Genomic DNA, 23,296 nt, shown 5'->3' with positions numbered 1-23,296 from the left:
GCTTAGCACAGTGCCTGGGACAGCAGGCACTGAATAAATGCTTGTTCCCTTCCCTTCCCCCTTCTACCACTAAGCTCTTTGAATGACATGTTTGTGTTCACTAGGCTCCTCTTCCTTACCAGATCACTTCTCGACCCCTGCTTTTACGGCTTCGTATCCCACTACTTGTCTGAATCTGTTTGACTGATCAGTCCAAGGCCCATTTCACAGTCCGGGTTTTTCTTGATACTTTCCTATGATACTTTCCACCAGCCTCCCTTGGCTTCCATAGCATGTTCTTTCTCTACTTTTCTTCCAATATAACTGTTCTTCCTCAGTTATCTTTGCTGTATCATCACTTATCTTCTATCTCTTCTCTATGGTTGTCCTGAGCCCTCTTGAGTTTCCACAGGCTTAATTATCATTCTCTGCAGATCACTCCCAAACCAATACATCCAGCCCTTATCTCCTTCCTAACTCTAACACAACATCCTTATCTGTCTGCTGACCTTCTCCCCCCGGATGTTCCAATGGCATATCAAACTAAATATGTCAAAACCAGAACTGGTCATCTTCCCTTCCCCTGCCCCTCATTCTCAAATCTTCACCTCCTTCCAACTTTCCCATCTCTAGGGAAGATGCCACCTGCTCCCAATCACCCAGGTCTAGAGACCCAGAATCATCTTTTAGTCTCTCCTTTCCCTCCCCCACTTCCATGTATAATTAGCTGGGACTTCTTATTAATTCTACCCAGTGACAGCCCTCTCTTCTGTCTCCTCAACTCACCCAAGGAGGGTCAACCTTGTTCAGTCCTAGTTCAGTCAACCAACAAGCATTTATTAAGCTTTTATTAGCTGTGTGTTAAGGCACAGAGTTAAGTAGTGGGGATGCAGAGAAATGCAAAAACATGGTCCCTTACCCTCAAGGAGCTCCCAGTCTAATTGAAGAGACAACATACAAATAATGGTGCATTATTCCCACAAATGGGCAGTGCTCACAAAGAGAAGTCCCTAGCAATGAGGGAGGAGGGGTATATTGGGAAAAGCCGCCTGCAGAGAGTGCAATTTGAATGGAATCTTTTTCTTAAGTCTTTTATTTTTGTACCAAACCCACTATTTTATTAGGAGAGGGAACTCCTGGTAGGGAATGTCCTGTACTAATACAGATAGATGCCTACTTTACAATTGATAATCTTACCAAGTTTCATGGGGCACAGAGAAGTTCACTGATTTTTCTGGGGTCACACAGACTATATGTATCAGAGTCAGGACCTAAACCAAGGACTCCCTGATTTCAAAGCCAGATCTCTACCTATTGAACTTCATTTATTGATTTGAGTTGAATTTTTTTTTTAACATTTTATAACTTTATTTAAACGAAGTTCAATTTAGTTTTCATCCACATTGACTGTCTGTAAGCATTTGAGAGTGGTGACAGGCATATAAGTAACCAATGTATACAGCTTGTTTGGTGAATCTTCATCCTCGCTGTGTTTCCTGGACAAACACACTGGGATCCGGTATGGGACGTTCCCTTTGGCCCAAACAGCTTTTTTGAGTCTGGTGTCAATGCACACATCTGGAGTTCCCGTTTCTTTCATGGCAAATTTATGGATTTCCTTTAGAGTCTGAGGAGCTCACTTTTTGAAGCCTACTCCATGAATCCTCTTGTGAATGTTGATGGTATAGTTTCTGGTCACCACCTCATTGATGGTGGAACGTCCCTTCTCTCCACCCTTCTTTTCAGGAGCCATCCTGCCTGGGACCAGGTCGGAAAGGGATTTGAGTTGAATCTTAAAGGAATCCAGGAGGACCAAGAAGTAGAAATGATCATTACCTGCAGGGAGAGGGAGAACAGCTAGTAAAAAGGCACAGAATTTGGCTATGGAGGGAAACATTCAAGGAGCAATAAGCAGCTTATTGTATAAGAAGGCAGCTAGGTGGATCAATGGATGGAACACTGGGCTCAGAGTCAAGAACTGAGGCTCAAAATTTTGAGCCTCAAAACTTCCTAGCTGTGTGACCTTGGGCAAGTCACTTAACTTCTGTGTGACTTTGGATCAGTGACCCACTGGAGAAGGAAATGGAGAACCGCTCCAGTAACTGTGCCAAGAAAACCCTAAGGACAGAGGTCCATGGGGTCACAGAGTGTAAGAAGACCAGAAAGATAGGAACAGTTTATGATCATGAAGGACTTAAAAATCAAACAGATGATTTTACATTTGATTCCGGAGGTAACAGGGAGCCACTGGACTTTATTGAGTGGGTATGACATGCTCTCCCTGAGCCTTGAAAGATCACTTTGGCAATTAATATGGAAGATAGATTGGTGTGGGGCAATAAGAGAGGCAGGGAGGTCAGTTAAAAGGGTTTTGCAATAGTCCAGGCATGAGTTGATAAGAGCCTATACTTGGGTGATGGCTGTATGAGTGGAAAGAAGGAGACATATATAAGAGATATTGTAAAGGCAAAAACAATGTCTTCAGACCCTTATCACTTCTTGTATGCACTATTGCAATGGTCTCCTTCCATCCATGCTCCCCACTTTCCAATCCATCCCCTACATAACAGCCAATGTGATCAGTCTGATCATGTCACACCCTTGCTCCAAAACCTTCCAGTGACTGACTTCCTCTTGCCTCTGACATCAAAGGCTCCACACAGTCTGGATCCAATTTATTTCTCCAACTGTATTTCTTGTCATTTCCCTTCCTTTCCCCTACCTGCCAGCTAAATTTTCCCTCACCACTGTCATGCCATCTCCTGCCTCCATGAATTCACACAAGACATCCTCTATTCTTAGAATGTTCCCTCCTCATCCTTCCTTCTCAGAAGCCTTGCCTTCCTTCAGTGCTCAATTCAAGTGCCCTTCCTCCTTGAAGTCCTTCCAGATTGCTCAGTCCCCCAGATTCTGGTGCCCCCCCCACTCCTCAGATGACCTTTTCTCTGCTCACAATTTATCTTCTCAATAGAATGTAAGCTCCTTGAGGGCAAGACTCTCTTGTTCTTGTCTCTGTATTCCAAAAACCCAGAATGGGATCTTGCTTATATTAGGCACTATAATAAACATCTGTTAATTTCATTGGACTGACTTGAATTGAATTCTTGTTCTGGCTCTTGCTGTGACATAAGAACATTTGTTCTTGTTCCTTGACCTGGTTATTTCCCCTCATACTCTGATCCCTGAAGCCAAGTCCCCATCCCTTATCCTGTAGCCTGTCCCTGTGATTGGATCATAGGTTTGAGGCAACTTGGTGACACAATCTGTAAGAGCCCTGGATCTAGAGTCAGGGAGTCAAGAGTTCAAATCCAGACTCAGATAGTGTGTGGCCTAGCTGTGTGGCCCTCAGGAAGTCACTTAAATACTATTTGTCTCGGTTTCTGCATTTGTAAAATGAGATAAATAATAGCACATAGCCTCCCGTGGTCTTTGTGAAGATAAAATGAGATGATATTTGTAAAGTGTTTTAAAGACTTTAAAAGGCCATATAAATATAAGTTATTTATAATCATTCTTTTTTTGTGCTTTTTGGAGGGCAATTGGGGTTAAGTGACTTGCCCAAGGTCACACAGCTAGTTTTGTGTTAAGTGTCTGAGGCCAGATTTGAACTCAGGTCATCCTGACTCCAGGGCCGGTGCTCTATTCACTGCACCACCTAGCTGCCCCTATTTATAATCATTCTTAATAAAGAAACTGAGGCCTAGAGATGTTAAGTGCCTTGTCCTGGGTCAAGTAGATAGAAAGTTCCAAAGCCAGATTTTTAAGTCTCAGATTCCAAATCCAGAACTTTCTGTTACACCACATTGCCCATTCTTAGCCTAAATTTCCTAGTCTGTAAAATACAGATGATAATCCTTTCCCTCCACACCTCACAGTATTGTACAGTTATCTGTTCCACATTGCTACTTTCTCCATTGTGGTTTCTATATATTGTGGGTCAGTTTCAGAAATTACTGTAGTATTTCATATTTTTAAAATTTCTTTTTCATATGGTATTTTCCCTAACATTGACCTACATATAGCCTAGGACCAAATACTTAACCCAAATTTTACAACAAGGTACTGTAAACACCCCATAAAAGAAGAAGAAAAAATTCAGACTTCTTTGGTACAAAGGGAGGGTCAAAATTGTCTACACAGATTTTTTAGATCACGGAGGTATCGTGCCCTTAACCACTGCAAAGCAAAAGGGATAGCTGTAGTGGGGAAAGGGCTTGTAGTCCATAAGTGTCTTGGGACTTAGGTAGCTGTCTTCTTTGAAATGAGGGGGTTCGGGGTGGCCAGGTAGCACAGCGAGTAAGAGCACCGGCTCCAGTGTCAGGATGACCTGGAGATCGAATCCCGGGCTCGGACACTCAGCACCACACCCAGAAATAACTGGCCGTGTAATCTTGAGCAAGTTACTTAATCCCGATTGCTTAAAAAAAAAAAAAGAAATGAGGGGGTTCTGGGTGGCTAGGTAGTGCAGTGAATAGAGCACTGACCCTGGAGTCAGGAGGACCTGAGTTCAAATCTGGCTTCAGACACTTGACACACTTACTAGCCGTGTGACTTTGGGCAAGTCACTTAACCCCAATTGCCCTCCAAAAACAACAAAAAAAAAGAAATGAGGGGGTTAGATGAGATGATCTCTAAGGTTCTCTGTTTCTTTTCAGTTCAGTATTTAGACAAGACTAGCTACTGTGATTAAACTGTATGTGGGCCATTGAAGCTCCTTCAGAAGGGTGGGAGTGGAAGCCAGTCCGGAAGGGCTTTGATCTGGCTACCGATATGGAATTAATGCTAGGCTTCCCAGACATCTTACAAGGAGCATCTGGTTTGGGTCATGAGACTGAGTGAGTATGTTTCTGTCTCTCTCTCTCTCTCTCTCTCTCTCTCTCTCTCTCTCTCTCTCTCTCTCTCTCTCTCTCTCTCACACACACACACACACACACACACACACACACACACACACATACACACAAGAGTGATTTCAGTGCCCAGTCACCCCCTGGCTGTCTCCCACCTCCACCTCCCAGGGTGTCTCATAGGTTCCCTGCCCTCCTCTCCCAGGGAGTGGGAAAGGGGAATTTTTCCCTTTCCAAACATCTTGCTCCAAACCATAAAAAGTCAGTTTTGTGAATTAGAAATAGGCACATTAGAGTATCAGAAAATTATCAGCCAGAATAGACCTTAGAGTATAAAATTCTAGATCTCAAAGAGTCCTTGGAACACAGAACATAGAATATCAGTGTATGTGGGGACCTTAGAACACAGAAGGGAACTAGGTGGTGCATTGGATAGAGCACTAGACCCAGAGTCAGTAAGATATGAATTCAAATATGGCCTCAGACAAATTAGCTGGTTGACCCTGGGCCAATCACTTAACCTTCTGTATGCTTCAGTTTCTTCATCTGTAAAATGGGGATAACAATAGCACCTGCCTCCCAGGGTTATTATATGGACCAATTAAGATAATAATTGTAGAGTACTTGGCACATAGTAAATGCTACATAAATTTTAGTACTGTTTTTATTCTTATTCGAATGTCAGAACTGGAAGAAACTTAAGAACATAGGATGTTAGAGGTAGAACTTGTAGAAGACAGAATGACATCAGGGAGGGACCTCAGAGTATAGGATTTTAGATCTGAAAGGGCTCTTAAGCCATAGATGGCAGAGCTGGAAGAATACTGGGAACAAAGAACACAGGATGGCAGAGTTGAGAAGGACTTTACAATATAGATGTTGGAGCTGAAAAGGATCTGTGAGGGACTTTTGGACACAAAATCTTAGCCCTGGAGGGCACCTGAGAGAATCACACGTCAGGTGGGGAGGGACCTCAGAGCTTAGAATGTCAGAGATGGAGAGGACCTTGGAATACAGAATGCTGGAATAGGGAGAGACCTCTAAGTAAAGAAAGAATGTCAGAGCTGGAAGGGATCTCAAAGCACAGAGTATCAGAGCTGGAAGGACAGCTAGGTGGTCCAGTGGATAGAGTGCCATGCCTGGAGCCAGGAAAACTCATCTTTAATTCAAATCTGGCCTCAGACATGTGCTAGCTGTGTGACCCTGGGTAAGCCACCTAACCATGCTTGCCTCAGTTTCCTCATCCATAAAGTGAGAAGGAAGATGGAAGAAGGAGAAGGAAATGGCAAACCACTCTAGTATATTTTCCAAGAAAACCCCAAATTGGGTCACAAAGAACCCAAAATGACTGAATGACAACCTCAGAACTGGAAGGTACCTTAGAATGGGGAATCAGCAAACAAAAGTGTGAGCTTAATCCACACCGCTGCCATTTTTTTTAATGACCCATGAGATAAAAATGGGTTTTACACCTTCAAACAAAATTTGTAAAAACCATTCTTAGCTTTGGGGCCCATGGGCCTGCATGTTGCTGACCTCTGCCTTCTAACAAAGAATGTCAGAGCTGGAAGGAACCTTAGAAAGTCCAATCTCCTTATTTCACAAGGGGAAGGGACTTGCCCGATGAGACACAATGAGTATGGTGCGGAGGCATAGCACCAGACTTGGAGCCAGGTGACTCGGACCTGAGTTACTAACACTGCCTAAAACTCTTTACTTCTTTGAATTGACTTCATCATTTCGTTGGGGAAAAAACTTATCCATACTGCCTTACTTCCCAGAATTCAGATTTAGAGCAGGAAGGGACTCATAGACTACTGAGTCTTCTCATTTTACAGATGAGGAAACTGAGGCACAGAGTGACACAGCCAGTGACTGAGGTGGAATTTTAAAACCAAGTCTTGGGGCAACTAGGTGGTGCAGTGGATAGGGCACCAGTCCTGAAGTCAGGAGGATCTGAGTTCAAATCCGACCTCAGACACTTAATAGCTGTGTGACCCTAGGCAAGTCCCTTAACCCGAATTGCCTTGCCCTCCACACACAGAACAAAAACCACCAAGTCTTGCTGATGCCAGCTTCAATGACCTACGTTAATCAAGCATGGATTAGGTAGTTTAATATGCAGGGGAAAAGACATTTATGAAAGGCACAGTGCTAGGGAAATGGGAGTTATTTTTTAACCAGTTCTCCTCCAGCATATGGTCATGTCTACATTATAATAATAGCTATCACTTCTATAGCTCTTACTATGTGCCAGGCACTACTGTGCTAAGCCCTTTACAATGATGATCTCGTTTCATCCTCACAACAACCTTGAGAGGTAGGTGCTATCATCATCATCCCCATTTTACAAATGAGGAAACTCAGGTTAAATGACTTGTGCAGAGTCACACAGCTGGTAAGTGTCTTTGGCTGTATTTGAACTCAGATCTTCCTGGTTCCAGGACTGGTATTCCATCCACTGTACCACCCAGCTGCCCCAAAACTGTCCCCCAGCTAACAATCCTACAGAGAATGTCCCATTCTCATGTTTGAGCCTCACAGTCAATAGCCCTCTGGGGAAGGTGCAGGAGGGAGAGATTTATCCCCATTTAACAGAGGGAGAAAGTGAGACCCAAAGAAGCAAAACTTGACCAATGTTAACCCCCAATTCCTGGTGTTCCAGTGTTGTTTTCTTTCTATTACATACCACATGAGCTTTAAGAAGAGATGGGACTGACTGACCACTGGGGGAGAAGGAGTTAAAAAAATGCAGTAAAGTCATTTCTCAAAGAGAGTGGACTCCTAAGCCTCCTGGCTTCCTCTAGGCCTGCCTCCCTTCCAGACAGTGAGCTGGCCTTCCCCCAAGACTGAGCCGGGGCTCTAATCCCTGAGTTTGATGAAGGGGCCTCCCAGTCATTCCAAACAGCTTTCCAGAGCTGATGGGCACTTAAATAAGTCAGTCCGGGTAGGAGAGGAGGAAAGAAGGGGCCCTGTTCCAGACTGGTTACAAGGGAGGCAAGACAGTCTCACTCATTCAGACTAATTGAGGGCAAGGGGAGCCCTGATCGAATTATGGGAAAGACTGATTTCTAGCATATTTGGAAAGAAGTTCAGCTCTGGGACTCAATGTCCTTGAATACCAAAGCTGGAAAGTAACTTCAGAAATAATCAAATTTAACCCCCCTCTTCACATTGGAGAAAACAAATCCTCAAGGAGGGGAGAACTCTCCAAGGTCACTCAGACAGTCAAGGGCAGGGCCTGGGCTCTGATCCAGGGCTCTAAATCCCCCATTCAGGGTCTTTTCCATCCCTCCATATTTACAAGCTCTTTGCCAGATTCCATATGTGTGGTGGGTCCTCTCCCCAAACTGACAGTGAGCTTACAGATGGCAGGTAAGAAATTTTCTCCCTCTCTGGGCACACCATGAGGACTCAACGTTTGGTATTCTGCTGAGTGACCCATCTAGAGGCAGAATTGAAAGCCCACTGTCCTGGCTTTTGTCCTCATGGAACTATGTGCAGGGTGCCTGGGGAATCTGAACCTTCCCTGACTGCTTTGAGGTCTTCCAGAGCATGGACGACTTGGAACTGTTGAAGGGAAGAGTCATCCCCACCTAGTGGGATTGCGTCATACCCAGAATAGTACAGTACTAACCCTCCAACTCCCTCCCCTTCCCCTACTCCAAAAAACTGCCCCTGGCCCAGCATCAGCTAGTTACAGATTGGGTTGTTTGTATGTTGTTCCTCTAGAATTTGGGACAGGGATTGTTTTTACCTCTCTTTGTATGCCCAGATAATAACAGCAGTCATTTGCAAAGCACTTTAAATTTGGCAAAGTACTTTTACATATCATTAGGCACTGTGCTAAACCATGAAGTTCATTAAAAAGTACAGTCTTTCTGGGAAAGCTACCCTTCCCCTGCCTTTCAACTGCTCCTGGCCCAGCCCCAACCTTAGCCTCAGCCCCAGCCCAGGTCCCAACCCCAGTCTTAGTCCCAGCCCCAGCCTTAACCTCAGCCCCAGTTCCAGCCCCATCCCAGTCCCAGCCAACAGCACCCCATCTTCTTCTCATCTTAGGGCTCAGCTGTTCATGAAGTTCTAGGTTCCTTGCCAGCACCCAGGGGTTGCTCAGCTGTCAATCAGGCAGCTCCTGGGTGGCTGAGAATGGACACCCTCTGCTGGCTTAATTCAGGCTCCTCCTGGCCCAGAAGGAGTCTCCCATCAGGCCAGATTTCAGGACCTTCTGAGCCAACTCCTGGCAGATGGGAATGGTCTCTGGCCAGAGAACAGGGGCTGGATCAGGCAGCTGAGCAGGGCTACCTATCCATCCTACCCCAGACACTGAGGATGAAACTGAGACCTCCCACTCATATTTTTCGCCCCTCTTTCACAAGGACTCTCCTAGGAACCCCACATTGGGAGGGCATCTAGAAGGGGCTGGATAGCCCCGAAGGCTCTGGTTTGCCTGAGGAGCAGAGTGTGTGTGTAAAAGTGCTAGAGATTAGTGTCAGAGAGTCCTAGCGTCCCCTGAGAGATGACCTTAGGGACCATTTAAGCCAGAGATTTTGAATCTTTTTTGTGTAATGGACTCCTTTGGCATCAATCTGGAAGCCTGTAGACCCCTTCTCAGAATTATATTTTTAAAAACAAGAAAGAAAACACATAGGATTACAAAGGAAACCGATCATACTAAAATATAACTGTCAAAATGTTTATTAATTGTTAATTAATCAATCTATTATTATTTTTTTAAAGTTCGTAGATCCCAGGTTAAGAACCCCTGATTTTGGCCAACACCTTCATCTTACAAATCCTCATCTATTTAGGCCCAGGGAGATGAAATACATCCCCTAAGGTGACTCAGCCAAGGTAGAGGATGGTGTATATAGGGCACCCACCAAAAGGGCCACATTTTCCTAGCTACCGTATCTACCCCCACAACCATCTGCATCAGCTGCCTAAGGAGGGAGTGGGGAGAGAATAGAACAGTCATAGATAAATGACCATTCAAGGCAAAGTGTGACAAGAATCATATGGAAGAGGCAACCAAAAAGGGGGAGGAGTGCCCAGAAGAGGAAGAGACCACTTCCAGATGAATAACTTGCAAGTAAATAGTTGTTAACTTAATAAATTTCTGGACAACAACTCACATTCCTATGGTTTGCTTAAGATTTACAGACCTCCTTTCTCACCATAATCCTGTGAGCTGGAGAGTTTGAGGAGTGTCTTTCCAGAAGGGGAAACTGAGGTCTGAGATACAACGATTTGACCATGATCACATAGCTAGTAAGTGTCAGAGCTAGGGTTAATAATAATAGTAGCGGGCATTCATATAACTGGTCATCTCATTCCATCTTTACGGTAATCATGTGAGGGAGGCACTATTATTATCCCCATGTAACAGATGAGGAAACAGAGGTTTAAAAAGGTTAAGTGCCTTGTCCAAGGTACACAGCTAGCAAACATCTGAGGTAGGATTTGGACACAAGTCTTCCCAACTGCAGGTCTACTAGTCTATATTTTGTACCACCTGGTTACCTACTAGAACTCAAGGTTCCTGATCCAGGGATCTTTCTACTATAATTCACTCCCTGACTGGAATCAGGAAAGGCTCTCAGGAGGAGGTGGTCCCAAAACTGGGCCTAGAAGACTGGGTAGAATTTCAAATGAAAATTAGATGAGAGACAAGGAAGAGAGAAGGGTGGAGGATTCCAAGGACAGAGAGGAACCTTCAAATTTATTGGGCCAGCAAGTAAGATAGGCAAGCACCTTTTGCTGGACGTCTCTTTTCTCATAAGCCTTGGCCCAGACTGGCCACATTGCCTGAATGCTCTCCCTCCTCATCCCTTTCTCAGCTCAAATTCCACCTTCTCCATTTAGCTTCTCTGGATCCTCCCTGCTACCTCTGGCACCCCTTCCCACAAGCTGCCTTGGATTTATTTTATACGTGTTTTCCATTTATTTAACTACTCACATGTTGGTTCTCAGCTTGGAATATAAGTTCCTTGAGGAGATTGACTAATTCTTTGTACTCTTGTCTTCAGTGTCTAGGACATAGTAGACATTTAATAAATTCTTGTTGATTGGTTGATTGATTTATGTGAGGGCAGTTGTGGGAAATAAGGAGATTGAAGGCAAATTGTAGAGAACCTCAAATTCCAGGTTGAGTTTGACTTTAGTGAACTAATATGGATGGATGGGTGGGAAAAACAAAAACAAAGGCAGTAATAAATCATAGAGTGAGTGAGAGTGGATTTAGAAATTATCTAATCCAAATTCCTCATTTTACAGATTGGAAGACTGAGGCATAGAGTAAAACAATTTGCAACAAGGGCAATAGTATGCATGAGTTCAACAAATGTTTGTAAAATGACTGTTGACTGATTGATTGAACCAGAGCTAATGGGAAAGGGCCTGGGCTCTCTTCTGACCTTGCTTTTCCCTGGTCCCCATGAATCAGAGTATCCCAGAAGGGTGGGGACAATGAGCAATTGTCGAAACCCGTCAGGGTTTGTCCAGATTTGGCTTGGGTGATTTTCCAGTGAGGGAAAGGATGAGGGAGCTTCCCTGGTCTGGCCTGCTGAATAACTAGACCCTCCAAGAAGCATTCCAACACATCTGGTTACTAGGTCGGTTGCTAGAGCCCTATCATCAGGCACTCCCCTCTCCATCCCTCACCCCAAGCCAGCACTAGTGTAGGAGATCAGACCAATGAACATGCAGGCGCCTGTTATCCCCATCCTTTTCTGCTCTTCTTCTTTACAGAGGAATTCATCTTGTCTCTTCTTTTTTTTTTTTAAAGCAATAGGGGTTAAGTAACTTGCTCAAGGTTACACGGCCAGGTGTTTCTGGGTGGGTGCTAAGTGTCTGAGCCCGGGATTCGATCTCCAGGTCTTCTCAACACTGGAGCCGGTGGTCTTACTCGCTGTGCTAAATCTTGTTTCTTCTAAACTCCTACTATAGGATCAGCACTCCATCTGGAGTCTAGATTTAGTCTTGGGTATGTCCTTAGTCTGGAGCCAAGTTCAGGGTTCCATCTAAAGTTGGGGTCAGGGCTCTGTCTGGGAAAGGGTGAAGGTTCAGTCTGGAGTCAGCCTGAATACCAAGTGAAATCATAAAACATTTGGATTGACCCAGGACTTAGTCTGGATCTGGGATTCGAATTCAGATTGTATCTGGGATTATAGGTGACTAATAGAATTTGGACCTAGGAGAACTTTAGAGATTGTCTCTATCAAAGGTTTTTTAACCTTGTTTATATCAAGGATCCTTTGGCTATCTGTGAAGTAATACATAAAATAAAATCCGTGGGTATACAAAGGAAGCTATTGTATTTTCATCAATTATCAAAATATTGAAAAAAAACCTGGCCCCTCTGAAATCTGTCCATAGACCCCAGTTAAGAACCCCCCACTTGACCTACTCTGCTCCTTCCCTCCAAACCTTCTCTTTTCCTACATCTAGATGAGGGTTTTTAACCTTTTTCCTTGTTCTGGACCCCCTTTGACAGCCTGGGGAAGCCTAGTCACCCCTTCTCAGATAATACTTTGATATGTATAAAATACATACAACTACAAAGGAAGTCAATTATATTGAAATATATTCACCAAAATATTTAAAAAATAAATGTATGGACTTCTTGAAATCTGTCTGTGGACCCCAGGTTATGAATCTCTGTTCTAGTCTTACTCTTTTTCCTTCCTCTAGATCCCCTCTTTTCCTTTCCTCTAGTCATGGCAATGTTAACCTTTTTTGTGTCCTAGAGCCCTTTGGCTGTCTGAGAAAGTCCATAGACCCCTTCTCAGGAAAATGTTTTTAACTGCATAAAATGGAACGCAAAATGTTACAAATGAAACAGAGTGAAATAAGGGCACACTTTTTTTACCCATCTAAGTCCATGGGCCACTGAAATCTAGCCCTGAACCCAGGTTAAGAAACTCTGTGTTAGCTGAACCCCCTCATTTTATGTAAGAAACCAAGCCTAGAGAGATATGCTCAAGGTCACATAGGTAGGTAGGGGGTTAGGAATCAGATCCAGTCCTCTACTCCAAGGACCAGAATTGGAGATGTATTAATGTGCTACCAGGGTTAGGGTTGTGTGGACAAGGGTTGCTGATCCCTGAGACCAGATCTCCCCTCACAGAGCAAACATCCCTCTTCCCTTTAGTGCAGTAACTGGGAAGCCTTCTATCAGGGAGGGGAGGGAGGGAGGGAAGGGAGCAATGTCATTTCTGTCTACAAAGTGTTATTATTATTGTACTTATTATTGTTGCCCAGCAGCCCTCCTGCCTCCTGGCCCTAGAAGGAATTGTGGAGGGGAGGGAGAGGCCCCGGGACCCGGGTGTTCCCCTTTGATGGGCAAGCTTCCCATGCTCCCGTTTCTATTTTGGCCCCCTGTTTCCCGGCTCTACAGGGTTCCCAGTGGGGGAACTTCCACAAAGACTGCACAGCCCACTGCTGCCACATCCCTTTCACTCCAAAATAGCCTCTTATTAGAATAAGGAGAGACAGGATGGGGTTTAGGTCACTTTTTGTCGAGGTGGAGAATGACCCAAATTCATCCATTCCATCATTCATTCAAACTATGTGCTTTAAACATGCATACACAGTCACCGGCTGACGCTGAGGGAGACACAGAAATCTACAAATGTGATCCCCACTCTCATTCAGTTTACAAACCAGCACAGAGGTTCTTACCCTGAGGTCCAGGGACTCCTCAGGAGTTCATGGATAGATTCCTATCCCATCCCATCCCAATTTGGATAGAAAAAGAATACATCTGTGACTCAAAATCTGGTGGAAATGAATGATGTAAATCAGAAGTTAATAAAAGATTTGAAAAAAAATTAAAAGAATACATCTTCGTTGTCATTAACTTCTAACTGAAATTTAGCATTTTTCCATTATGAATTTTTAAAAATAATTATTCTGAGAATGTGTCTTTAGGTTTCATTATTACTGCCAAAAGGGTCCTTGACATACAAAATGATGAGAACCCTTGGTTATTTGTATACAAATGATACAAAAGTAGTGTGATGAGAGGAAAAGAGCTTTGAACAATGAGCTAAGGATAATAATAATAGCTAACATTTATATAGCATTTACTACACACCAGACACTGTGCTTTACAATTATTAAGCCATTTGACAATCCTGGGAGGTGGGTGCTATTATTATCTTCATTTTATAGTTGGAGAAACTAAGAGATGAAGTGACTTGCCTAGGGTCATACAGCTAGTATGTGTCTGAGGCCAGGTTTGAACTCAGGTCTTCTTTACTCCAGGTCCAGAGCTCTGTGCTCTAAGCCACTTAGCTGCCACAAGAAGCTAGGAGGCTGAGGTTGAATCCTGGCTCTGTCACTTATTATCTGTATGATCTTGAGCAACCCATCTATCTTCTCTGAGTCTCACTTTCCTCTTTGCTTCAAGGATGGGTTTGGACTAGAAGATCTTTCAGGTCTCTTGAAGCTCTGAATCTATGATCCTATGAATGAAATGGTCCCTAAGACCCTCCTAGATTTCCTCCACTCTCTTGTCCACTTTAAGGTTGCTCGTATTGCTAACATTTAATGCTCTAGACTCTAAGATTCCTTTCAAACTTTTTATTCTTTGCATTCTACCTCTTTCCTGTGCTGATATTATATGATTTAATGGTTCACTAATAGTGGAATTTCAGTTACGAGTGAAGAAATAATTGAGATGGTGATTAGGGAAGGGAAAGGGAGACACATATTCCTGATACCCCTCAGTTATCACATATGCCTACATACATTGCTGGCCCTTATCAATACATTACAACTGGAGCTTTCCAGAAGACCTAGCTTAGAGAAGCAAGAGCTATTGTTCTGAACATTCTCCTCCATGAGAAAGGCAAGAGGGAATGAGCTAAAATTAAATGTAGCAAGAGGAGAAACTTGCCTCCCATTAGAAAGGGTTTGAGCAACTTTAGAATGGGAATGTCAAGTGAGATTATAAAATTTTTGAGCTGAAAGAGGCCTTAGAATATAGAACATGAAATGTCAGAGCTGGAAGGGAACTCAGAGACCATCTTAGCTAACTCTAGTATTTTGTAGAGGGGCATTAGTGGGGAAATGATTTGCCCAAAGTCATACAGGCAATGTGTAATCAAAGCCAGAGTGTATCCTACTAAGGTATGAAGAGCCTGGGATCTGCACCCATGGAAGAAGATTTGACATAATACTGAAAATGATCATTGATGTTATTAGGGTAGCCCAACGTCTAGGATACCAATAATAGTAAAAAAATAGGGGTTTGGAATAAAGACTGAAGTGACTCATAGCCACACTGTGTGTATGGGAAGAGCCCAGCACACCAACCCCAAAATGAGATGGAGGGCACAGGATTCCCATAAGATATCAAAAGGAATTACAAGGAATTTCTAACCTTAAATCAGAAGAAAAAAGTTTGGAACAGAAATTTTGTCCTTGATGAATAGGAGTTGGGAGGAGGGGTGAAAGACAGACTAAATGTCTTTGGGATCAAATTTGCTGACTGGCTTTTCCATGATCCAAAAAGAGTTGGCCTAGAAGCTAAAGCTCTGTAATGACAGATTCCTCTCCTTATGGAGAGAAAAGCTGCCATTCTGTAATGCATGTGTGAAGGGCTTACCTTCTTTCTAAAAGAGCTGAATCTTGGACTCTGAACTTCAGGCTACTACTCTTTCTCTTAAAGTTACTGAAGCCCAGCTGGTGACAGGTGCAAAGACATCTCAGAAAAGGAAGAGCAGAGAAGGTGAGAAGAGATAACAGGTAGGTACAACAGAGGCACATTCTGAAACTGACAGGCTGCTTGATGCATGTCCAACAGAGGCAGCACCATGGGGGGCAGACCCAAGAAGAACAACCTATGGCATCCCCCAGGGATAGCAGGAGCCCTGCAGCATCCATCATGAGTTGCCCCTCCATACACATGTCCTGACCTATTCTCTATATGAATTTCCCCTCCATGCAGTTTCTTTGGTCCCATGTTACCTACATATAGGCAGAGACCTCATATCTATGCATATGCCCTACATGTTCATTCCTAACATATGATTCATAAGTTCTCCCACTTTTCCAATAGTGTACATTTGTGAGAAAATATGCTCTAGCTTCAAGGGAGTGATGGGAGAGAGTCAATTCAAGTCAATAAACATGTATTAAGCTTTACTATGTACTAGGTTCTGTGCTAAGAACTGAGGATACAAAGAAAAAAAAACAACCCAGTAGTATTCTCAAGGAGTACTGCAGGAGACAACATGCCAATAACTATATGCGGTCAAAATAGAAACAGTCTAAATTGGAGAAACTCAACAGAGGGAAAGCGGAAAAGAATGCGCACTAAGGAGGACCAGGAAAAGGTAGGGTTTCAGCTGGGACCTGAACAAAGTCAGGGAATCAAGGGGGTAGAGACAGCTGGGGGCAGTTTTCGGCATGGGATAAGGGCCCGGGAGAAGGCAGCTAGGGGGCACAGTGGATGGAGTGCTTGGACTGAAGTCAGAAGACCTGAATTCAAATCTGGCAACAGATTGTCATTGCTGTTGTTGGTCTTTTCTTCTCAAAAAGGACCATGACATCAGGAAGGTGATGTCATGACTTGCAAGTGAATTGGATTTAAGTGAGGTAGGGCTGTGCAAAGTCCATAGCCTCACTTTCTCCTCCAGATACTAGCTGTGTGACCCTGGGCAAGTCACTTAACCCTGTTTGCCTCAATTTCATCATCTGTAAAAGGAACTGAAGAAGGAAATGGCAAACCACTCCAGTGTCTTTGACAGGAAAACCCCAAGTAGGGTCACAAAGAGTTGGACATGACTAAACAACAACAAAAACTAAAAGAGCCAGTGAAAATGCCTGGGATCAGGAAATCGAATGTCTTGTTTGAGGAACAGCAAGGAAGCTAGTGTCACTGAATGTAGAGTGTTCAGAGGGGCGTGAGGTGTGAGAAGACTGGTAAGGCAGGAAGGAGTTCAGTTAGGAAGGTCTATACAAGTCAAACAGAAGATTTTGATCCTGAAGAAAATAAGGAGCCACTGGAATTTATTGAATTGGGGAGTGACATGGCCAGGTCTGCACTTTAGGAGGATTTTTTTCTATTATTTTCATAGTAGAAGATGAAGTGAAATGGTGGCCCATGGGATGGGGAGAGACTTAAGGCAGGGACACCAACCAGAAGGCTATTGCAATAGCCCAGTTATGAGAACCTTAGCCAGTGTCAGAGGGAAGAGGAGGGGGACTTAGAGAGATGTTCTGAAGAAATAATTGACGGAACTTGACAACTTATTGGATATGGGGGAGGAAGAGTGAATGAAGAAGTGTGGAGGATGGCATCTAGGTTATGAGCCTGTGTAACTAGGAGGTTGGTTGTGGCCTCAATAATAATAGGTAAATTTGGAAGAGGGGAGGGCTTGGGGGAGAGGGAAATAATGAGTTCAGTTCTGGTCATCTTGAGTTTGAGATATCTATGGAAATCCAATTCAATATGTCTAAGAAGCAGTTTGAGATGTGGAACTGGAGGTCAGCAGAAAGATTAGGGCTGGATAAATACAACTTAGAATCATCTGAATATAAAAGATCATTGAATCTGGATGTGGATCATGGAATCTGATGTGATCACTAGTATCGTAGAAAGTATATTATTATTCAGTCATGTATGACTCTAGGTTTTCCTGGCAAAGATACTGGAGTAGTTTACCATTTCCTTCTCCAGAGTGTCCCCATTTTTCAAATGAGGAGCTGATGTAAATGGGTCTTAAATGACTTGCCCAGGGTCATACAGCTAGTAAGAGTCTGAGGCTGGATTTGAACTCAAATCTTTCTGATTCCAGGCTCAGTGCTCTATCTACTGTACCACCTAAATGCCCCAATAGAAAAAAAAACATAGGGGGAAAAAAGAAGAGGCCCAAGACAGAGCCTTGGGAAGCACCTAACAGCCAACATAACTTAGATGAAGATCCACCAAATAAGACTAAAGGAGTGACCACATAGGAAGGAGGAGAACCAGGAGGGACAAGAGTCACAGCAACCTAAAGAGAAGAGAATTTCAAGAAGAGGGTGATTGACAGTGTAAAAGTTTGCATAGAGGTCAAGTTAGAAGATGACTGAGAGGGGGCGGCTAAGTGGTGCAGTGAATAGAGCACCGGCCCTGGAGTCAGGAGGACCTGAGTTCAAATCCAACCTCAGACACTTGACACACTTACTAGCCGTGTGACTTTGGGGCAAGTCACTTAACTCCAGTTGCCCTCCAAAAATAAAAAAAAAGAGGACTGAGAAAAGGCTATTAGATTTACTAATGAAATCATTAGTAATTTTGGAGAGAGCAGTTTCAGTTGAATGATGAGGTCAGAAGCCAGATTGCAGAGTTAAGAGAGTAAGAGGAAAGAAAGCAGAGGCATTGATTATAGATAAACTTTTCAAGACAGTTAGTCACAAAAGGCAGAAGAGATATGGGATGTTAGCTGGTAGGAATGGATGGATCAAGTGAGGAGTCAAGGGGGAGACATTAGTATGTTTGTAGTCAGTAAGGAAGCAGCCAGTAGAAAGGGAGATTAAAGGTTAGTGAGAAAATCGAGATGATTAGAAGTAGTGATCTGCTGGAAAAGACAGGACAGGATGAGATCACTTGTGCATGTACAAGGGTTATCCTTGACAAGAAGGTGAGAAACAAGGTTGAAGGAGGACATAGGGAGAGGGGAGACTTCTAACTGACATAAGATGAGGGAGAGGAAGAAGAATGTACTTTCAGCAATTTTTTCAGTGAGATATGAGGCAAGGTTGTCAGTTGAGGTGAGAAAGGAGCTATGAAAAATTCTAGAGGGGGAATGAAAAGTTTGGAAGAGTTGCTGTGGATGTGGGGTAGTGAATTGATTAGGGGGGTGCAAAAGAAATTGCCTTGCCATAGTGAGGGCTCCATTGAGATAATGTAGCAAGTTTACAATGGACTCAGTCACTGTGGTTTTATGATTTTTCTCTAGCCTTAGTCAGCAGATAATAAATAGGAGTGAAGGGAATGGTTGCTGGGACTAATCTAAAACTGGGATAATAAGAAGGTAGGATCACCAATAGGGTAAGGTGATAGGTAGAACTGAGTTGGTTCACCCAGTGGTTGAGATGGGTAAGGGAAGATAGTGTAGGAATAAGAGCTTGGAAAAGAACTGAAAGGTGGAGGGAATGTCCTCATGGTGAGGACAAAGAATAGGACTAGGGTTTGCAAGGCATAGGGAGAGGTGGAATGACAATAGTTAAGGGAAAGGTAGGAGAAAATCAGGATTCATTAACTGAGAAGTGGAACAGCTGAGGGTCATCAAGGGTATAATCATCAAGGGCATAGCCTGAGAAAGATTAAGGGTCTGATGGTCTCTATGTGTAGCTGAGGTGAAGTGGAGGAATAAATTGTGGCAAAGGAGTAAATGGAAGAAGTAGGGGGATAGGGTAGTTTTTCTTTGCTATGCTATTACTGTGCTATTTCACCAAATTAATTTGATTAACACTAATTGTGTCTTCTGGCAAACACATTGGCAGGGGCTCATGAGTTATGATAAGTTTTTGAGTGTATGTGAGCTGGTTGAGTACCTAGGGGTAGCTTTCATGGAGACTTTAAGTGTAAAGACTGTATAATAGGGGGCAGTTAGGTAGCGAAGTGAATAGAGCACCGGCCCTGGAGTCAGGAGGACCTGAGTTCAAATCCAGCCTCAGACACTTAACACTTACTAGCCATGTGAACTTGGGCAAGTTACCTAACCCCAATTACCCTGCCCTCCCCCCTCAAAAAAGCAAAAAAAAAAAAGACTGTATAATAAGGGTTCCTTGGATGTTATATAATAATAATATAAAGCTTTATATATGATAAAGCACTTTTATATCCATGACCTCATTTGAGCCTCAAAGAGGAGGAAAATATTAGTATCTGTTTTACTGTGAATCCAGATCATAGACTAAGAGAAAGAAAAAGTTTTTGAGGTCATCAACTTCAATGTCCTCATTTTACAGCTGAGGATACCGAGACTTAGAGAAGCTAAGTGACTTACCAAGGATCCAACAGCTAGTATGCATGTGAGGCAGGATTCAAACCCTCGGCTTGCTGTCTCTAAGGCCAGTACTCTATCTACCACTATACCATAGTGCCTCAGGAAACTGAAGCCCAGAAATGGTCTTTTTAGCCCTTCAGAGACTTCTTGTCTCTCAGGACTGAAGCTATAAAAGCCCAGGGGCAGAGGCCCAAGTCTATGGGTGACTATACTTCCCATATCCACCACGGGGATGTCCCAGGCACAGCTACTTTAGCCCGGGAGAGTGAGGACATCAAAGCCAGGGGATTTCTAGGAAAAAAGGCGGGGCAGGAAGTCCAGGGATACTTCCTGCTCTAATGAGTACAGGAAACATCAGGACGGTCTCCCAAAGACCTTGCATCAGCCAGGGCCTAACCCCAGATCCCAGAGAAATTCCATAGGATTTAAAGCTATAGGAGACCTTATGGGATTATCTAGCATAAACCCCCTCAGTTTATGCTAGACAATGGTCTAAATGAGGCTCAGAGAGGAGTAGGAACTTGTCTAAAATCACATGGCAAGTTAATGGCAGAGCCAAGATGAAAGCCTGGGACTCCTGACTCCCATTTTAAAGTTTTTTCTACTATGTAAGATTTTTAGAACTGGAAGGGGCCATATAAATCAAGCCACTTATTTCACAAAGGAGGACATTACATCCCAGAGGGGTAGAATATCTCACCCTGAGTTACCCAGCTAATAAGGAGCAGATCCGGAATGAGAGCCTGAGTCTTCTGACTCCAAAGCCAGCTCCTGTTATGCCACAGCTGTCTCTGCATTCTTACCTTCCCCACCTCTTCCCCTTGAGAACTGGTCCATGGATGAGGCAGGAGGGCTTCCAGAACAGAACTCAAGTTTTCCTGGGGTGGGAGATAGGGAGATTTCAAGCAAAAGACCACCATTCTCCAAGAATACCCTTGGCTGGAGACTAGCTATCTTGGGAATGTGATTCAGGACTTCTCCCTGCCTGTGCTAGCCATCCCCACTCCAAATGTCTCCTCTCCCCACAGAAAGAAGCTTGAGCTGGGGTTGGGGTAAGGCAGCTTCATGTCTTCTCTCCCAGGTTCTGCTTTCTGAGAGCTCCCTGGGAAAGGCAAAGGATGGGGCATTCACAAACGCCATCTGTTTGCTTTCCTTATGCCTAGAACTGAAGGATCTTCGAACCAGAAGAGACTTGAGAGAACACCAGGATCCAATCATACATTTCCTGACGCTTTGCTTCCCCCTCTGTCTTTCTCCTTCATTCTTCAGGTCCTGCTTTGTGCTCTTGTCAAGTTTGCTTCCCTCAGTTTTGTTTCATCTCTTTCCCTTCTCTTCCCCCACTTTTTGTTCCCTCTTCTGGTCATGTTCCCCTTTGCTTTGCCTCTTGGATACGCAGCCATTCTATGCATTCCATCTATGGTTAGGGTTGGCTCTGCTTACAGTATCTGGACTGACAGGCTGTGGTGCAGATTGCCCCCTCTCTAACTCTAGGTCTGACCTCTTCTGCCGCAGATATTCAAATACTGGCCCCATTGTATGGGCTCTCACTGAATCCTAGAGTTGAAGGTTGGGAGGAGATAGGGGAATGGTGTGGGCTGGTGAATTAGGGGCTGGGAGGGACAAGAAGGACAGAAGTCAGGGTTAGTGTAGGTCACTGTTTCCTCATAGCCCTATCACTCATTGCTATAAGAAACCCTGGAACAAGTTGTCCCAGACTGACCCTAGTCCCCAACCATTCCCCCTCCATTTCACTGACTGGGCAACTGGAAAAGATCAGACATCTTAGGAGATGTGAAAGGGGAAAGGTTCCTAACTGCTCCTCCCTTTCAAAATCTGCCCTGTGTGTCAAGTGGAATCCCCTCTCCATTTCTTTCCATCTCTCTTTTTTATTCTCTTTGCCTCTCTATTTTCCTCTAGCTCTTGGGCTGTTTTGGCTTCTCTCCATCTCAGTCTATATTTCTGTCTTTCTCTTTCTCTCCTCCTCTTTTATGTCTTTCACCGTATTCCTCTTTTTCTCTTTATCTTCTTTGTCTCTGTCTTTCTCAATGATTCTCTGCAGCTGTCTCTAATGTTCTGTCTCCATCTCTGACTTAGTTTCTCAATCTCTGTTTACCTCTGCACCTCTTTGTCTCAGTCTGTTTCTTTCTCTGCCTCTGTTTCTCTGCCTCTCTCTAACACTCTGGGTCTGTCTCAGACTCTCTGTCTCTCCCTCCTTTCCTCTCTACCTCAATTTTTTGTTTCCACTTTACAAAGCCAAGTCTACCCAGCTGGAGGTAGCTCTGGCTTGGCGTCCTGGTTGCCTCCACCTCCTGGTAGTGATTACAGCAGTTGGTGTGGAAGTCATTCCTCTGCCCCAGACAGAGGATTGGAGAGCATGGAAACTACTAGAAGCAGACAGATTCCTGGGGGGAAATCTTGTTTGGGAGCTGTGGCTGGAATTTAATAAGAGACAGAAGGAAACAGCCTGGAAACATGGTGAAAACTAGGAGTCACTAAAGATTCTTTCTCTAAAGCTTTGAGGGTTTGTTCTTGGACAGGAGTTGTTGAACTCTTTAAACATAGAGCATAGGAACATGAAGTGACTTATCCAGGGTCATATCACATTTTGGCAGGGAAACTGATGTTCAAATGAGAATCCCTGACCACTTAGACCAGGTTACATTCCACAAACTTCTTCTACCATTTTCTGCATATTTGCTCTACTGTTTCATTCATTCAACAAACATTTTTTTAAGTACCAATGCTCATAGCAAAAAACAAACAGTGCCTTCCCCCAAGAAGCTTACAGTCTACTGGGGGAGAAACAGCATGTCCACAAGTGATAAAATGGAATTATAAAAGTAATTTCAGGGAGAGGATGGTAATAGCAGAGGGATCAGGAGCTGGGGAAGGAAGCCAGCATTTATTAAATGCCTATTGTGTATCAGATATTATTCCAAATGCTTTACAAATATTACTTGAGCCTCACAACAACCTTGGGAGGTAAATATTATCCCTGTTTTACAGTTGAAGAAACTGAGGCAGTCATATGGGTTAGCAAGTGTCTGAGACCAGATTTGAACTCAGGTCTTTCTGACTCAAGGCCCACTGAGCCATCAACTGCCTCTTTGAGCTCTCTGCTGAGCTTTGAAGGAAGCTATAGAGATTCTAAGAGATGAAAGTGAGGAAGCAGGAGGGATAGAATGTACAAAGCCATTGAGGTGGGAGGTGAAACATTGTGTACAAGGAGCTGACAAAAGCCAGTTTGACTAGAACTCTTCAACATGAGAGGAAATAATGTGAAATGAGTGGGAGACGGGAACTCTGGGTAGTACCTACCAGTGATGGCCCAGGCCTCTTAAATTCCCTATGGACAACTCTAGGACATTCACAAAGAATAAGACTCTCAGAGTCAGAAGGAACCTCAAAGGTTTTCTAGTCCAACCTGTTCCTGGATATGCCTCCTGCATAACCTCTCTAACAAGTAGT

The 23,296-nt window shown here is 43.8% G+C and overlaps 1 protein-coding gene and 1 pseudogene across 1 annotated transcript in view; one reads left to right on the top strand and one right to left on the bottom strand.

Annotated features, from left to right (window-relative positions):
• Positions 1-16,102, top strand: part of LRRC32 (leucine rich repeat containing 32) — a 127,324-nt gene extending 111,222 nt beyond the window's left edge. The window contains exon 5 of the transcript XR_011165017.1: positions 15,499-16,102. The gene's annotated coding sequence lies outside the window, so the exon portion shown is untranslated. The remainder of the gene's footprint in view (positions 1-15,498) is intronic.
• Positions 1,237-1,809, bottom strand: LOC138148378 (large ribosomal subunit protein eL31-like; annotated as a pseudogene).
• Positions 16,103-23,296: the final 7,194 nt, after the last annotated feature.

This window comes from Petaurus breviceps, unplaced genomic scaffold (assembly GCF_028583685.1).
Source record: "Petaurus breviceps papuanus isolate PSGF00001 unplaced genomic scaffold, PetGlider_PUasm1.0 90823, whole genome shotgun sequence".
NCBI classification, from domain to species: domain Eukaryota; kingdom Metazoa; phylum Chordata; class Mammalia; order Diprotodontia; family Petauridae; genus Petaurus; species Petaurus breviceps.
The sequence above is the reverse complement of the archived record's forward strand: the minus strand, read 5'-3'. Positions and strand labels throughout refer to the sequence as shown.